Raw genomic sequence first — 16,995 nt, 5'->3', positions numbered from 1 at the left:
TTTCCAAGTATCCTCAGCGTTTTCAAGAAACAAGTCCTTTCTTCTGAACGGTTTGGGTTTTGCATTGTTCTAATGTTGAATATGTGGTAATTAGACTGATCAATTGTTTACGAGGCCTGGGGAAGCCTGAAGTTTAGTTGGCGATTGTTTGATCTAAAATGTTCGCATCCTGCCTTGCCGACTTGACATTTGGTCAACTTGGTTCTATTCATCATGTTTTGAAAATCTTGTGAATTATTTCTAAGCATAGGCAATGCAGGTTCGCTACTCACCTTTATTTGGCCCAGTAAGTTTGTTTAGCTTTTCCGTCTTGAACGCAGCGCGAGAAGACGTTTTTTTCGCGGACGACAATTATATCGCCTTCGTCTGATATTTTTGGTCAACATCGACTCACTTGACGGTATTGTACGGTGGTATTTATGTTAATAGCGTGTTGTCAGCCTATTATTTTAACAATAGTTTCAGGTGTATGAATAATTTAGTTGAAAGTACACACAGCATGCTTCTCAGTCAGCGTACTTCTAGACGAGTTGCCCAGAGCGGTTCGCCACGGGTCGCTCGCAGTGCGAATGACAAAAAGCCGTTTCTTAGGGCAGTGCAGGAAAGCGCTCGCGAAGCACTCGGCGAGCGGCTTTGGAAAATGCTCGCCCACCGCCCGCCGCGTTATTCAAGATGGCGGCGGTGTTTCCACTGCGATGCCGTGTAGCGTGTTTCGATCTTCTCGGCGTGGTTTTCGACGTGACCCGAGGGATCCACCGCTTTTCAAGGTTCAGGGACTACCCCAGCTAAATTTCCCATCATAACTACATTCTCTCTGACGATTTCACTGACCGAATCGTCTACTAGTTTAAGAAGTACAACTTTTTTCATATCTCGCAGCAATCGTGCTTTCTTCGTCGCCATCGTGAAGCGATTTGCCTCGTTGTGAGCCCGTTGCATAGACCAACCCAGAGCGACTTTTCTCTGAGCGGGCTATTGTGATTCTGAGCAACGCATGGCAGGTACGCCAGCTTCACTGAAAAACAGAATTGTCACGAATGATATTTTCTTTATGGTATGGTACGTTGCCAAGAAAGTCCCTTGCGTGTTGCAATGTTATCAATTTCATAACTGGTGTGTGTGGAAAGTTGTTTTTCATCAGTATTATGTTAGTAATTCAACAGATCTAGATGTACGGGAACGTCATCAAAAATTTTACGTCACGCGTTTGCCAGGATCTGCGGGGCAACGTATTTTTTGGAACATTACAAAAGTCGCGGGCTGGTCTTTGCTACCCGTTCGACCATCTAGAACATTGTTTTATTAAAGCAGGTTGGCGTGGTAAGACGTGTCGTAACGGAGAAAAAATTTGTATCGATGTATGTCGCTGTATATCCTGAGCAATCCGTAATCAGAAGTATCCTTGGTGGTATCGTGTGGTATTATGATGGTTCTGTTTGCATTCCGATGCTAATATTTTATAATTGGAATGAATTTGAAGAATCGGGCATCATGCACAATTCACAGTCAATAGACATGTGTGTGCTAACAAGGCCCGATTCAACATTCTTAAACAAACAGATTGAACTGATCAAAAGATGAAAGGAAGCCAGGATTAAATGTAAATCTATCATCAGAAAGGTCCGTTACGGCATTCTTAGCCACCGCGTATGTCTTATAACTTATATGAAATGATCAAAAGAGGTGAAGAAGTTGGCCAAATTGTAGATCTACATACTGCAGCGCGAGGCGATTCGTAACTCGGAGCAGATCATTAGACTAGTTACAAAGGGATAAGGTGATTAAACCTCGTTTTTCCGCAACGCCGGAACTTTGCACAGTGAAGGTATTTTCAGTGAATATATTAACAGGCGGTGAGAGGTGATTTAGGGTGCAACTTGGGGCGCAATTTTGACAATTTCATTTCGCGCCAGATCTAGCCCTCGATATAAAAACGTTGACAGTACGTTCTGTGACGTACACGGCAGGCACTCGACGTCACAAACAGAGGTAATCAAGTGACAGAAGGAAAACCGGTTTGCGGGTAGCTTTAAAGGCCCAGTCTGCCTCAACATGTTTATTAAATGACCCAGTTCGATTACATGGCTGTTTATTTTGCAGCCCTCGCAAAATATCCGCGATATTTGTTATTATGTTTGGAACATCGCAAGAAGCGGCTAAGCTGGTTGCCAGTTCCTGATTCCCGTGGCTGCCAGGGTGGCACTCATTATTTACCCGACAAACAAGGTTCTAATATCAACTCCAGTTGGGGGAAGGAGTTTATGCTTGTATTTAATTTGTATTATTCCATCCCGAAGGCAGGCATCCCACCCGATTTAGCAACGCTGCAATGTCCGCCAAAGATGCCGGGAGAACAGCGGTATATGTCAGTTTAATATTTAATATCTTCACAGATGCAAGCAGTTCGAAGTCCAAGGACACCTCGACACAGATGCACTTCAGGCCGTGCCCCCCCTCCCCCTCCCCCTTTATGAGGGGGACCCAAAAATAGATTAATCTCAGCACATTTTCTGTTTGTGTATGTGTGGGGGGAAGTTTATCTCCCAGCAGCATTCACAATTTACTCGTCATTCATGTTGAGGGCTCATGTCTGACCAGATATCAGTTTCAGGCCGTATCGCAAAACGGCAACCAGTCCATTTGATGGAGTTTTCATCCAATCTACCCAGGAACAGGACAGCCAGCGTTGCAGTCCCGATACAACCATGAAAAGGGAGGTGTTTGTCTTTGGTCGTTCGTCAGACATAGGGCCAAAAAAAGAAAAATTGTCTGTTTAGGGTAACATGACCAAAACAAGTAGGGTCGGTAGGTAGGTAAATTGTTTTTTTTGTTTTTTTTGTTTTTTGTTGTTGTTGGTGTAAATGCTATGTTGGCTGAACATTCACTTCTTATATTTGATGAATACATGTTTCAAAACTAACGTATAAATAAAACAGAGAGAAAGGGAGAGAAAGAAACGCCAAATGTCTCTTTTTAGCATTTTTACCTCTTTTTTTTTTTTTTTTTTTTTGAAATCAAAAAAAAGTTTTTGGGTCGGCGCCAAATCGATAGGGTCGGTCGGGTTACCCTAAACAGACAATTTTTTTTTTGGCCTAAGACAATGTATTGTCCACAAACAAGCAATGGATGGAAAAGTATAGTTCATCTGCCCTTTAGCAACCAAAAATCAAGTAAGTACTGAGGTTTGCCCAGTGGCAAATCTGCGGGCTTACTTGTTAGTCCGTCCCGCAGTCACAGGCGCACTGTTCATACATTGTAATGGTAAGCCCCTGTCCAGTTACCAGTTTCAGGCTGTCCTGAAAAAGGTTCAAATACCCTGGGTTGGTCAGCGGATAAATTCACGTCCCATTCCTTTCGGATTGGGGCTGCAACTACTGCTGCTATCAACGGAGCCCCTTTAAACACTATCATGAGGCTAGGCCGCTGGAGATCTGCAGTTGTTAAATCATACGTGCGATGTCCTAGTTCGTAAGGGAGTGGGGGTACGTGTGTTGGTCCCGCTGATGATGGTGTACACCTGAACAGCTGGGGTGGAGTTAAATCATGTTTAATTTGATTAACATTTTCCTTTTCTTTGGATGCAAGTGTACAGAATGCAGCGGTTGATGGTGTGCGCCTCAACTGGTAGGAGATTTAAAGCTTGTAAATGTTGTCTAGCCTTAGCTTAATCATTTTAATCATTTTCTTGACACTAATGGTGGGTTTATATATTACAGAGGTCTTAATCCTGGGGTCCAGCATTGTGCGTAGACTGGAGCGGGACCTGGTGCAGTGGGGACGCACGCTGCGACTTCCCCTGCCGGTGCGCTTCGCCGGCCAGTCGGGTCTACAATTCTCTATGGAAAGCCGTTTGACTCATAACCATTACACGTGTAATAAAACATAAATACACGCGTAATAAATGATTAATACACGTGTATTTATTTCTTATTGCACGTGTAATTTATCTTTTTTCTTAATCTATGGAATAGCATAATGATTAAATACACGTGTAATAAATATTTCATACTCGTGTAAGAAATGATTAAATACACGTGTATGAATTATTTATTACACGTGTATGAATCAATCATTACGCGCGTATTAATTATTTTGTACGCGCGTATGAATCATTTCTTACGCGCGTATGAATTATTTATTACGCGCGTATGAATTATTTATTACGCGCGTATAGGTTATGAGCCAAACGGCTTTCCATACTTCTCCGGCCTGCGCACGCTGCTGGAGTGTGCAATTGAAGGACCACCCCCAGCCTACCTGGTCCTGCAGGTAGGACCCAACGACATAGATAGGCTCAACACGATTGAATGGGCCCAGGAGCTCCAGTTGTGGCTCGCATATATCGGGGCTAGGTACCCCACCACTCGGGTCGTCTGGTCAGACATGCTGCCGCGGCGCGCCTGGGGCAATTCAGTAGACCCAGCAGGGGCAGAAAGCGCGGCACGCGCAGGGCAAGGCACCTGGTGGCAGGGGAACGGGGGTGGTTTATTAAACACCCCCACATTGTTGCTGACGACGCGTGTCTGGCTGCTGATGGTGTACACCTCAGCAGCTGGGGCACCTGTCTGTTGGTGTGGAGTTTGGAAGAGAGCCTTACGAATATAATTTTGGGGTCACCGGTTTGGGGAACCTGCTGGTAGGCCAGCTGATTTGTGGCTGAAGTTAGGCATGGTTATGGTGAAGATGGGGTTCCCAATGGGGAACATTTTTATTTGTAGTTATATTTTGTAAATTTTGGAGCTTATTAAGCTTGTCTACTGCCCCCTGGACCATGGTTGAGCCCAATACAAACCACAAAAGTGGCCTGGTTCAGTGATCCAGTGCCTCCAGTTTGTCAGTAGATGTAAAGCAGTGAGTGACGAATGGAGGCCTGGGTGGTGGGACAGCCGCGAGGGCAGTAAGATACTGTGGGTACCGCGGTGTGAGCAGTGGATTCTGTTCACAGTCCGTAAAGCCACCCTAATAAAGGTTACTGGTCACGCTTAGCTGGCAGACTGGAGGGGTCGGGAAAATATTGATATTTTGTCTGATTGGTGTCATCTTCACCTAACCATGCCTTACTTCCCAACCAGTGCCCGTACTACAAGATACATGCCATAACTGAAATTGTTGTAAATAAATAATGAAGAACCTAATTCTCCTTGCGAAGCTTGGCTGTTTCAGTCACTGTATCGTTATGTGTGGAGGTGTCTGTTTTGTATGGTCATAACAGATACAAAGAAGCAAGTCATAGGATAATAGTTTTTGAACTGAATGTCGTTTCCCCAGGACGGTTGCAAACAATAATATTAATTCATCTGCAAACACGATTCGTCGCCTTTCTTAAATTGTACACTCGCTCAACAAAGACAACACATTCAAATTATCTTTTACAAAACAATTACACATACAACTACAGAATATTTTTGAGAAAAATTAAAACGAATTCGAGGGGAAAAAACTCTGGTTGTCTAAGCCCCTGTTGTACGTTTACAGTTTCGCGTTCAGCTTATTTCAAGTTGTTCAGAAACAATCTCGTTAGTTCAAGCACTGCTGAAAAGTGTTGGCATTTGTTCACGATCCAAAATGTGCCGTTGAGGCACTACAATTTCATGTAGCGGATATATTTAATGTCCTTGGTACACTAGCGGATATATTTAATGTCCTTGGTACACGTAGCGGATATATTAATGTCCTTGGTACACGTAGCGGATATATTTAATGTCCTTGGTACACGTAGCGGATATATTTAATGTCCTTGGTACACGTAGCGGATATATTTAATGTCCTTGGCTTGATATTTGGGATGATAAGTTCACGCAGTTTCAAGTTTGTACGGTAAATATTCTTCTGACTTTTATGCTCATTCAGGAAAAAAATCTAAATTCGGAAATTGACGTAAAAATACGAGATATGGCCCTGAGTGATAGCCACACTAACGCGGTTTTAGCCCTCCGGATTTTTAATTGTTGATTTTTCTGGATGATCTTGCATAAAAGAACCCTCCTCTGACAGTACATAAGTTGAGACAGCAATAACAGAGAGTGAGGAGGGTGCAGGTCGGATGAGTGTGTCCACTGCTCAGTGTCAAACAGCAATGACAGAGAGTGAGGAGGGTGCAGGTCGGATGAGTGTGTCCACTGCTCAGTGTTAAACAGCAATGACAGAGAGTGAGGAGGGTGCAGGTCGGATGAGTGTGTCCACTGCTCAGTGTCAAACAGCAATGACAGGGAGTGAGGAGGGTGCAGGTCGGATGAGTGTGTCCACTGCTCAGTGTTAATCAGCAATGACAGAGAGTGAGGAGGGTGCAGGTCGGATGAGTGTGTCCACTGCTCAGTGTTAAACAGCAATGAAACTGAAACTGAAACTGAAACTGAACTTTATTACCAAAGGATAATAATGACAGAGAGTGAGGAGGGAGTGACAGAGAGTAAGGAGGGTACAGGACAGAGAGTGAGGAGGGTACAGGACGGATGAGTGTGTCCACTGCTCAGTGTCAAACAGCAATGACAGGGAGTGAGGAGGGTACAGGACGGATGAGTGTGTCCACTGCTCAGTGTCAAACAGCAATGACAGAGAGAGAGGAGGGTGCAGGTCGGATGAGTGTGTCCACTGCTCAGTGTCAAACAGCAATGACAGAGAGTGAGGAGGGTGCAGGTCGGATGAGTGTGTCCACTGCTCAGTGTCAAACAGCAATGACAGAGAGTGAGGAGGGTGCAGGTCGGATGAGTGTGTCCACTGCTCAGTGTAAAACAGCAATGACAGGGAGTAAGGAGGGTGCAGGTCGGATGAGTGTGTCCACTTCTCAGTGTTAAACAGGAACGACAGAGAGTGAGGAGGGTGCAGGTCGGATGAGTGTGTCCACTGCTCAGTGTTAAACAGCAACGACAGAGAGTGAGGAGGGTGCAGGACGGATGAGTGTGTCCACTGCTCAGTGTCAAACAGCAATGACAGAGAGTGAGGAGGGTGCAGGTCGGATGAGTGTGTCCACTGCTCAGTGTTAAACAGCAATGACAGCGAGTGAGGAGGGTGCAAGTCGGATAAGTGTGTCCACTGCTCAGTGTCAAACAGCAATGACAGGGAGTGAGGAGGGTACAGGACGGATGAGTGTGTCCACTGCTCAGTGTTAATCAGCAATGACAGGGAGTGAGGAGGGTGCAGGTCGGATGAGTGTGTCCACTGATCAGTGTCAAACAGCAATGACAGGGAGTGAGGAGGGTGCAGGTCGGATGAGTGTGTCCACTGATCAGTGTCAAACAGCAATGACAGGGAGTGAGGAGGGTGCAGGTCGGATGAGTGTGTCCACCGCTCAGTGTTAAACAGGAACGACAGAGAGTGAGGAGGGTGCAAGTCGGATGAGTGTGTCCACTGCTCAGTGTTAAACAGCAATGAAACTGAAACTGAAACTGAAACTGAACTTTATTACCAAAGGATAATAATGACAGAGAGTGAGGAGGGAGTGACAGAGAGTGAGGAGGGTACAGGACAGAGAGTGAGGAGGGTACAGGACGGATGAGTGTGTCCACTGCTCAGTGTCAAACAGCAATGACAGAGAGTGAGGAGGGTACAGGACGGATGAGTGTGTCCACTGCTCAGTGTCATACAGCAATGACAGAGAGTGAGGAGGGTACAGGACGGATGAGTGTGTCCACTGCTCAGTGTCCAACAGCAATGACAGAGAGTGAGGAGGGTACAGGACGGATGAGTGTGTCCACTGCTCAGTGTCCAACAGCAATGAGAGAGTGAGGAGGGTACAGGACGGATGAGTGTGTCCACTGCTCAGTGTCCAACAGCAATGACAGAGAGTGAGGAGGGTACAGGACGGATGAGTGTGTCCACTGCTCAGTGTCAAACAGCAATGACAGAGAGTGAGGAGGGTGCAAGTCGGATGAGTGTGTCCACTGCTCAGTGTTAAACAGCAACGACAGAGAGTGAGGAGAGTACAGGACGGATGAGTGTGTCCACTGCTCAGTGTCAAACAGCAACGACAGAGAGTGAGGTGGGTACAGGACGGATGAGTGTGTCCACTGCTCAGTGTTAAACAGCAATGACAGAGAGTGAGGATGGTGCAGGTCGGATGAGTGTGTCCACTGCTCAGTGTTAAACAGCAACGACAGAGAGTGAGGAGGGTACAGGACGGATGAGTGTGTCCACTGCTCAGTGTCAAACAGCAATGACAGAGAGAGAGGAGGGTGCAGGTCGGATGAGTGTGTCCACTGCTCAGTGTCAAACAGCAATGACAGAGAGTGAGGAGGGTGCAGGTCGGATGAGTGTGTCCACTGCTCAGTGTCAAACAGCAATGACAGAGAGTGAGGAGGGTGCAAGTCGGATGAGTGTGTCCACTGCTCAGTGTTAAACAGCAATGACAGGGAGTGAGGAGGGTGCAGGTCGGATGAGTGTGTCCACTGCTCAGTGTAAAACAGCAATGACAGAGAGTGAGGAGGGTGCAGGTCGGATGAGTGTGTCCACTGCTCAGTGTTAAACAGCAACAACAGAGAGTGAGGAGGGTGCAGGTTGGATGAGTGTGTCCACTGCTCAGTGTTAAACAGCAACGACAGAGAGTGAGGAGGGTGCATGTCGGATGAGTGTGTCCACTGCTCAGTGTTAAACAGCAATGACAGAGAGTGAGGAGGGTGCAAGTCGGATAAGTGTGTCCACTGCTCAGTGTCAAACAGCAATGACAGGGAGTGAGGAGGGTGCAGGTCGGATGAGTGTGTCCACTGATCAGTGTCAAACAGCAATGACAGAGAGTGAGGAGGGTGCAGGTCGGATAAGTGTGTCCACTGATCAGTGTCAAACAGCAATGACAGGGAGTGAGGAGGGTGCAGGTCGGATAAGTGTGTCCACTGCTCAGTGTCAAACAGCAATGACAGGGAGTGAGGAGGGTGCAAGTCGGATGAGTGTGTCCACTGCTCAGTGTTAAACAGCAATGACAGGGAGTGAGGAGGGTGCAGGTTGGATGAGTGTGTCCACTGCTCAGTGTTAAACAGCAATGACAGGGAGTGAGGAGGGTGCAAGTCGGATGATCTGAGTGTGTCCACTGCTCAGTGTTAAACAGCAATGACAGAGAGTGAGGAGGGTGCAGGTCGGATGAGTGTGTCCACTGCTCAGTGTTAAACAGCAATGACAGAGAGTGAGGAGGGTGCAAGTCGGATGAGTGTGTCCACTGCGCAGTGTTAAACAGCAATGACAGAGAGTGAGGAGGGTGCACGTCGGATGAGTGTGTCCACTGCTCGGTGTTAAACAGCAATGACAGGGAGTGAGGAGGGTGCAGGTCGGATGAGTGTGTCCACCGCTCAGTGTTAAACAGCAATGACAGGGAGTGAGGAGGGTGCAGGTCGGATGAGTGTGTCCACTGCTCAGTGTCAAACAGCAATGACAGAGAGTAAGGAGGGTGCAAGTCGGATGAGTGTGTCCACCGCTCAGTGTTAAACAGCAATGACAGAGAGTGAGGAGGGTGCAGGACGGATGAGTGTGTCCACTGCTCAGTGTTAAACAGCAATGACAGAGAGTGAGGAGGGTGCAAGTCGGATGAGTGTGTCCACTGCTCAGTGTTAAACAGCAATGACAGAGAGTGAGGAGGGTGCAGGTCGGATGAGTGTGTCCACTGCTCATTGTTAAACAGCAATGACAGAGAGTGAGGAGGGTGCAAGTCGGATGAGTGTGTCCACTGCTCAGTGTCAAACAGCAATGACAGAGAGTGAGGAGGGTGCAGGTCGGATGAGTGTGTCCATTGCTCAGTGTCAAACAGCAATGACAGGGAGTGAGGAGGGTGCAAGTCGGATAAGTGTGTCCACTGCTCAGTGTCAAACAGCAATGACAGAGAGTGAGGAGGGTGCAGGTCGGATGAGTGTGTCCACTGCTCAGTGTCACACAGCAATGACAGGGAGTGAGGAGGGTGCTAGTCGGATGAGTGTGTCCACTGCTCAGTGTCAAACAGCAATGACAGAGAGTGAGGAGGGTGCAGGTCGGATGAGTGTGGCCACAATGAATTATTCACGTAAACAATGAATTGTTTAGCCAACACATTTTCCATTATTTAGGGGTTTCTAGGATTCGCTTCTGAACTAAGTTTTATGTCTTTCAGTGATTACTATAATTGAATACAAGGTCTCTCCACACACTCTTATCTTAAAATAGCTGTTGTTTGGATATTATTTTGTTTATTTTACAAGCCGACTACGAAAATAACTGATCTCAAACACAGTCAAAGGTCAAGGTCAATTAAGGTCCCTGCCGGGAGTGTTTAGTGTTTGCATTTTCTTGCTTGAAGTTGTTGAAACACAGTTTTTTCCCCTTACTGATGTTCTCTGTTTTGTTTATGTCCCAACAACATGCCTGTCTTTCCATTTCTCTTCCTTTCATCGTTTCATTTCAAAGAGAAAAGTAAAAACAGCTGTGAACCGTTGAAAAACGGGAAACAATGCCTCCGACAACTGTTTAATCAAATCGTCACACCGTGGATTTGCCATGTAGCTCTGACGCGTTCCGAGAAGAATCTGGAGTGACTTCCCTTGCCCCAGGCAAAACATTGCCGAAAGCAAGATGGAGAAACAGCGACCGGGCGAGAAGCGAAAATATTCTGAGCGATTGTTACCAGAGGAGAGGCGGCGATACCACCAGAAGATTTTGGAGATTGACGGGAATGATCCGTATGACATTTCAACCAGGTGCTGGTCAGCAAATCCGGACGATCTGCCAGAGCTGAGTTACATCAACATCGTAAATTATTTTGTGCTTGGCAAGAGTGCATACACATATGTGAGCAGCTGAAAGCTTACAAAAGTTTGGATTCCTACCGACTTTTTGTCTCTGGCTGGGTGAGGGATGTCAAGTGCTACAGCCCTGATGGCTGTCAGAACTCTGTCATTTCTGCAAAGGTAAGAATGTGCTTTCAGTTTATAAAGAATGAACGTGAGTGTTCTGTCTTGTTTTGCAGATTTCACAAGTTGCAGTTCAGGATATTGTGTTGAGGCTTTGTCTTTGATATATTCTTCGCTTCAGTTTGTATTCTGGACTACGACAAAAGCTGTAGATAGTCTTGAATATATTTATATTTTGAAATAGCTTGCAAAATATTATATTTATAATGAGCTTCATGTTCATATTCAGTTAAAAATCTGTTGTTTACTTTTCATTGTTAAGGTTATTGTAAAGCACATTATGTGCGTCTTAGAGTTATATTCATTCGATTGACCTAGGTGAATGCTGATTTGTGCGACCTTCAATTTATGTTTCAGGTTCTTCATTCACAACGCCTTAATGAGCCAGCACTTTCTCCTTGGATCATCGCCACTTCTGATGGCAACATACTGTCAGCACAGTGTACCTGCATGGCCGGAGTTGGAGAAACCCGCACACACGTCCCTTCCCCTTCAAGGAGTCAGCTGTTGAGTGTGCTGTGGCAGACCGCCATTTCTGTTTGGAATCTAACAGTGAGGGCCGGGATGCTTTGTCTGCGCAAAGACCACCCATACTTTAGTCAAGTACAGTGCCAGATTGTTATGACCAGTTCCTCCTACTGCGATTTCATGGTGTGGACTACTGTGGATAAAGTTATTGTCCGAGTATTGCCTGACTGTGATTTTTGGGCAATGTGTGTGGAGAAAGCTTTGAAAGTGTTCAGACTCGCAGTTCTTCCAGAGCTAGTTGGGAACTGGCTGGACAGAGAAGCTGAGCCTCTACAAGCAGTGGATGTGAACCAGGAGCAGCTGCAAACACCAGCCGTGAAACGCAGCAAGATACAGTGACAAAGCCATACTCGCTTGCTCATGTGTGTGGGAAAACAAACATCATGTATGACTGTACACACAGAAAGTGGCAGTATGTAGTAAAGTTGTAGAGAGGGAGAGAAAAGAGAGCATGTAATGTTTTAAATCACAGTTCACAGAGAAGTCATCAATTGTTCCATTCTTGTTTCATTTTATTCTCAAAGTAAAATCATGCACAGATGTAGGCATACATTTTGTTTAGGATCACCGACCCCAATACAAAATCAAGTGCTACAAGTATAAATTATGATGCATACAGGACCTTATTTTGTGGTTGTTTTACATCCACTGCTGTGAATAACAAAGAATTATGAGCAGTTTGATTATCAACTTATTCAGCCAGGTATATTGTTCATTCTCTTTGTTCAATGTTTCCAGTGACACGGATTGACTGCTTGATTTAGGGAACAAATAAAAGTGTGTGGTCCAGCGTAGTTCTGCATCAGTACAGTCAAGTAATACAGTGTTTCAATTGGCAGTGGAACTGAAAGTTAGTTTCTATTATCAACTAGTTCCGTTTTGATGACAACAAAATTGAACACACTTATTTCTGCAAAAAAGCGCACAGGTCTATTTATCATAATAAATAGTTAATGACTCACATGCCCACAGTATGTTATTTCAATTTTGAACATTTAGTGAAAGTGTTCTTCTCTTCACTTTGGCTTCATACCTGCAATACTGGTAGTGGTATGTTCAGTGTTGCTTTCAGTTGCATGTTATTGGTAGTTTAAATGTGTGCTCACATTTTAAGTGTAGGCCATTTAATTTTGCAATGCTCCTTATCTTGTTTCCTGTGTAGAGCTATTTTGAGGTTAATCAGCATAATTCAACCTTTGTCAGTTGTGTCAATACATGTCACATTTATGCAAAATGATTTCAAAGTGTATGTTAATGGGGTGTGTGTGTGTGTGTGTGTGATAGAAAGAGTGAAATCTGCTCTTGAATTGGAAGGAAATAGCAGCAGGTCAGATCATATACACATATTCAAATTCAAGATTCCATCCAGTGAAAACATGATAAGGCCAAAAAAAAAATTGTCTGTTTCTGGTAACATGGCTAAAAAAAAAATAGGGTCGGAAGGTAGGGATTTTTTTTTTAATTTTTTTTTTTTTTACCCGAAATGTAGACCAATAAAACTAACTTTAAAAATCGCGCAAAGAGACTGGATTCACTATACATAGAGACAAGACACTCAACACATTTACAAATCGTCAGCGGACTTTCGTTTTCACACGTTTTTGTTGTTCATTTTCTCACCCTGTCCTTTACCACAAAAAAAAAAAAAAAAAAAATTGAGTTTGGAAAAAAAAAGTTTAGGGTCGGCGCCGAAATTTAGGGTCGGTCGGGTGACCAGAAACAGACAATTTTTTTTTGGCCTAACAGAAAAACTGTTGCTACTGCTCATGTGAGACACCTGAATCAGAATCATATACAATACACCACAGTTTAATTAACACATTCTTTAGTTTAAACAATGCCTTCATCTTCAAATTCAAGATTCCGTCCAGTGAAAACATAACAGAAAGACTATTGCTACTGCTCATGCGAGACATCAGAATCAGATACAATACACCACAGTTTAATTGACATATTCTCTAAACAATGCCTTCAGTTCACTAGGCTGTGTTTATGCAGCGTCACAGAAGAATCGCATGATACAAGTGCAAACATTGACAAGCCCAGATGATACAGTGACTATTTTGTCCAGTGTTACTACTTCTTCCTCTTCCCTTGCAAACAAAAGATCAGTCAGAATATCACAGTTCAGAATTTTGTACTTTCCACAAAGAATACCGATAACTCGCTCAACATAAATTCTCAGATTGGCTAGTTTGCGTGTTGACTATTATCTGACTCTTCCCTCTTGTAAAGGCAGGGATTTTCACTTGTGCACCTCTCATAGCCACTAGTTCATTAATGTCAAATCCCCTGTCGGCCAAAATCACATCATTTTGTACAATATTGTCTAGATACCCACTATTTGCAGTGATCAATCAATCAATCAATATGAGGCTTATATCGCGCGTATTCCGTGGGTACATTTCTAAGCGCAGGGATTTAATTTTTTTTTTTTAAATTTTATGCAATTTATATCGCGCATATATTCAAGGCGCAGGGATTTATTTATGCCGTGTGAGATGGAATTATTTTTACACAGTACATCACGCATTCACATCGGCCAGCAGATCGCAGCCATTTCGGCGCATATCCTACTTTTCACGGCCTATTATTCCAAGTCACACGGGTATTTTGGTGGACATTTTTGTTATGGAGTGGTATAGCCCTTATTGCGCCAGATGTTATGGTCCTTTATTGGCCTGTTTCTAGACACTCATCAATGTCTCTACACCACTCTATAAGTTTAGTATTTGTTTACAGGCTTGAATGTAATCTGAATAGTTGTCCGCTACAGTAGCTTACAAGGCACAAGCGTACACGCACTCACACACGAAAAAACCTGGTGTTAAATGGATCTTGACACTGCCAAGACTAATTATTATTGTTTACAAAGCTTTTTACATCACAAAATCATTCCCGGGCTTCGACCAGTACTCTAGGTCGACAACACCGCAAGAAACTCTACAGTCCAAGACGCAGACACCTTTTGGCTCAAACAAAGCAGCTTAACAGGTAAGACGAATAGGTATTCTACTGTACGTTACCCTACTGCCATCTTTCGGCCCTCAAGATGTTGGTATGGCTGTAAGTCCTTCAGACGACTGACAAGGGTGCACCAGTCCTCACGACACCGCAACCATTGCTTGACGTAGTCCTTGATCCTTCCAGTTCGTCTCGGCGGCTAACTGTAGAACCCTGCCAGCTCTCCATGCCATGGTCATGTACACCAAGCCGCAGTTGACTGGTTCAGTTCAGCCTCCGGCGATGAAAACCCTCCAGTTGGAACACTGTAAAGTTTAGTCCATAAGTCAACTTGTCTTTAGTTTCTTTCACTCGCACAATAAAAATACTCACTCGTCCAACATATTAAGCTGCATGAGCCAATATAATTATTTACACGTTAATTCCTGTTTTCTAAAGCTAAGAAAACGTTACGTAAAACCCTCACATGTTTAAGCAGTGTAGCACAATAGCTTAGGCCTACACAATAACGTTAAACACAGAACCAGTCACTCTTCTCACATACGACAACATGACATGAAAATATAACCGGGTTCAAACATACCTCAAAAGAGTGTAAAGCCAACATTTAGTACAGTCGCCGGCCTGGCATGAATATGAAAATGGAAGATATCATGTACGCTGATAGGGAAAGTTCGTCAGTCTTCATCCTTCTTCAGTCAGATACCTAAAACAGGAGCCCGTCTGCTAAAGTGTTACGAAAAACATGAGTCGAGCTTGGCTCCTTGACGGCGACTGATTTTACAAAGTCGTTCTTGCTATGACATTGCCAGTGAGCTGTCGTCTGCATTACTTGCACGTGAAAAACCTTGTCAGTTACACAAAGGTTCAACTGCGGTCAACGTGACGGTATGCAGCCTATAGCCCTTTCCAATGTCTGACCATCGCTATAGTCTATTCTATTTACAACAATACACATTACCAAAAATACGAGTAAACCGCTTCGTAACATCTTTTATCTATGCCTATACAATTTTGCCAGAAAAGACCCTTTTGTCAATCGTGGGATCTTTAACGTGCACACCCCAATGTAGTGTACACGAAGTGATGTGCTTGTCACTTGAAAGCCCACCCTACCCTTTAGAAATAAAAGAAATATGGCCTTGAGGTGTAATTGATAATTTGTATTGTTGTGCATGTAGTTTGACCAGGTGAGTGCACTAGCATTAACACTGGAGGGTCTTCTTCTTCTCTCCGTTTGGGACCGGGTTTATTTGGTAAACGTAAGTGGTCCCGCGTTGATGTCATTTGTCGATTCCGGATGCGGTGTGTGCCTCTTGGAATCGGGATGACAATTTAAAAACCAGCACTGAGAAAGGGCAGGAACTGGATAGGTTGGGAGGCGTTTAAAACTATTTATTCCCCCCTCTGCTTCTTTACCTCTGTAAACTTGTAGGGGTAGTTATTTTTCGATAATGACCCAGCAACCAAACAAATAACGACCCAGCAACAGCCTGAATCCTCGATAGTGCAATGGGTTGAGAGGCTGTTCTGTTTCGGTACTACTTTTTGCAACTGAAAAGTTCCGAACGCTCTAATGTACGAAGTATACATCTCTGGAGCAAACAATACAAACATACCGCATCTAAATTAACAACTACAGGCCTGAACACATGAATCTCCATATAAAATCCATGAGTTCGGTTGTTTTCTGAATCTAGATCAGACGTTCATCACAAGCAATTTCCCAAGGCAAGTAACTCATACTTTGTCTAGCGACAAGAGTAGTTCCCCTTCTTTTCACTCAGTTCCTTCGACAACAGACTGCAATCCGACGGTCAGTTTTCAACAATATTTCATTTAATAAACAGATCACACGCAACCCAATGCACACATCTCATCAATTTAAACAACATAAAGGGGTTTCATACACTATTTTCCCCAGAAAACTGAATTTCATACAGTTTTTAACGTTGGAACACGGGTGCAAAAGTTCGTCTGCTAGTCCCATTTGACGAAAAAACATTATCTTTAGCGATACCAAAACATATACAGAACACACAATATCTGCCTTTGCCGCCACAGCAGAATAACAGCATATCTGTGTACTTGATTTTAGCCCAAAATAGGAAAACTGACAAGAAGTGTTAACAGAATGGAATAATTTTCACGGAACTATACAACCGCGCATTAATCGATCGCCTGCGCAGGTTGACTGGTTGAGTGAATAGGATTCGATCAAACTTTCGCAAAAAACCTCCTCTTTTCTTTGAATAACTGAAGAAAGGAGGAATAAAGAGGTTACACACCTCGTCTCAGTGATTATCAAAAATAATGGTCTCAGTTCGCGGTCATGAAAAAGCTCGCTAAAGCTCGCATTTTTCATGATCCGCTAACTTCGACCATTATTTTTGATAATCACTGAGACTCGGCATGTAACCTCTACGTACAGGGGTTGATGAATTAGGGGTTGCCCACTGGCGGCTGCAGGGGGCTGCTACCGCGGAGACGTGAGCGGAACGACTCGAGGGTTGGGGCTGATGTCGTCGTCGTGGGAAGATGGTTCCAGCTGGAGATAGTCCGTGGGAAAAAAGTGTTGCATATGGCTTTATGGAAGTCCTGTTGCTGCCTCAGCCCAATGTCAAATCAATGAATATATTTC

At 44.3% G+C, this 16,995-nt stretch overlaps 2 long non-coding RNA genes across 2 annotated transcripts in view; both read right to left on the bottom strand.

Annotated features, from left to right (window-relative positions):
- The window catches only part of LOC138979450 (uncharacterized), a 62,482-nt gene that overhangs the window by 4,244 nt on the left and 41,243 nt on the right, over positions 1-16,995 (bottom strand). The window lies entirely within an intron of this gene.
- Positions 14,316-15,344, bottom strand: LOC138979427 (uncharacterized). The gene is made up of 2 exons (XR_011460021.1): positions 14,938-15,344; positions 14,316-14,659 (listed from the first exon to the last, which is right to left on the bottom strand). It is a non-coding gene; the product is annotated as an uncharacterized lncRNA (long non-coding RNA).

The sequence above is a fragment of the Littorina saxatilis genome, linkage group LG11 (assembly GCF_037325665.1).
Source record: "Littorina saxatilis isolate snail1 linkage group LG11, US_GU_Lsax_2.0, whole genome shotgun sequence".
Lineage (NCBI taxonomy): Eukaryota > Metazoa > Mollusca > Gastropoda > Littorinimorpha > Littorinidae > Littorina > Littorina saxatilis.
The sequence above is the reverse complement of the archived record's forward strand: the minus strand, read 5'-3'. Positions and strand labels throughout refer to the sequence as shown.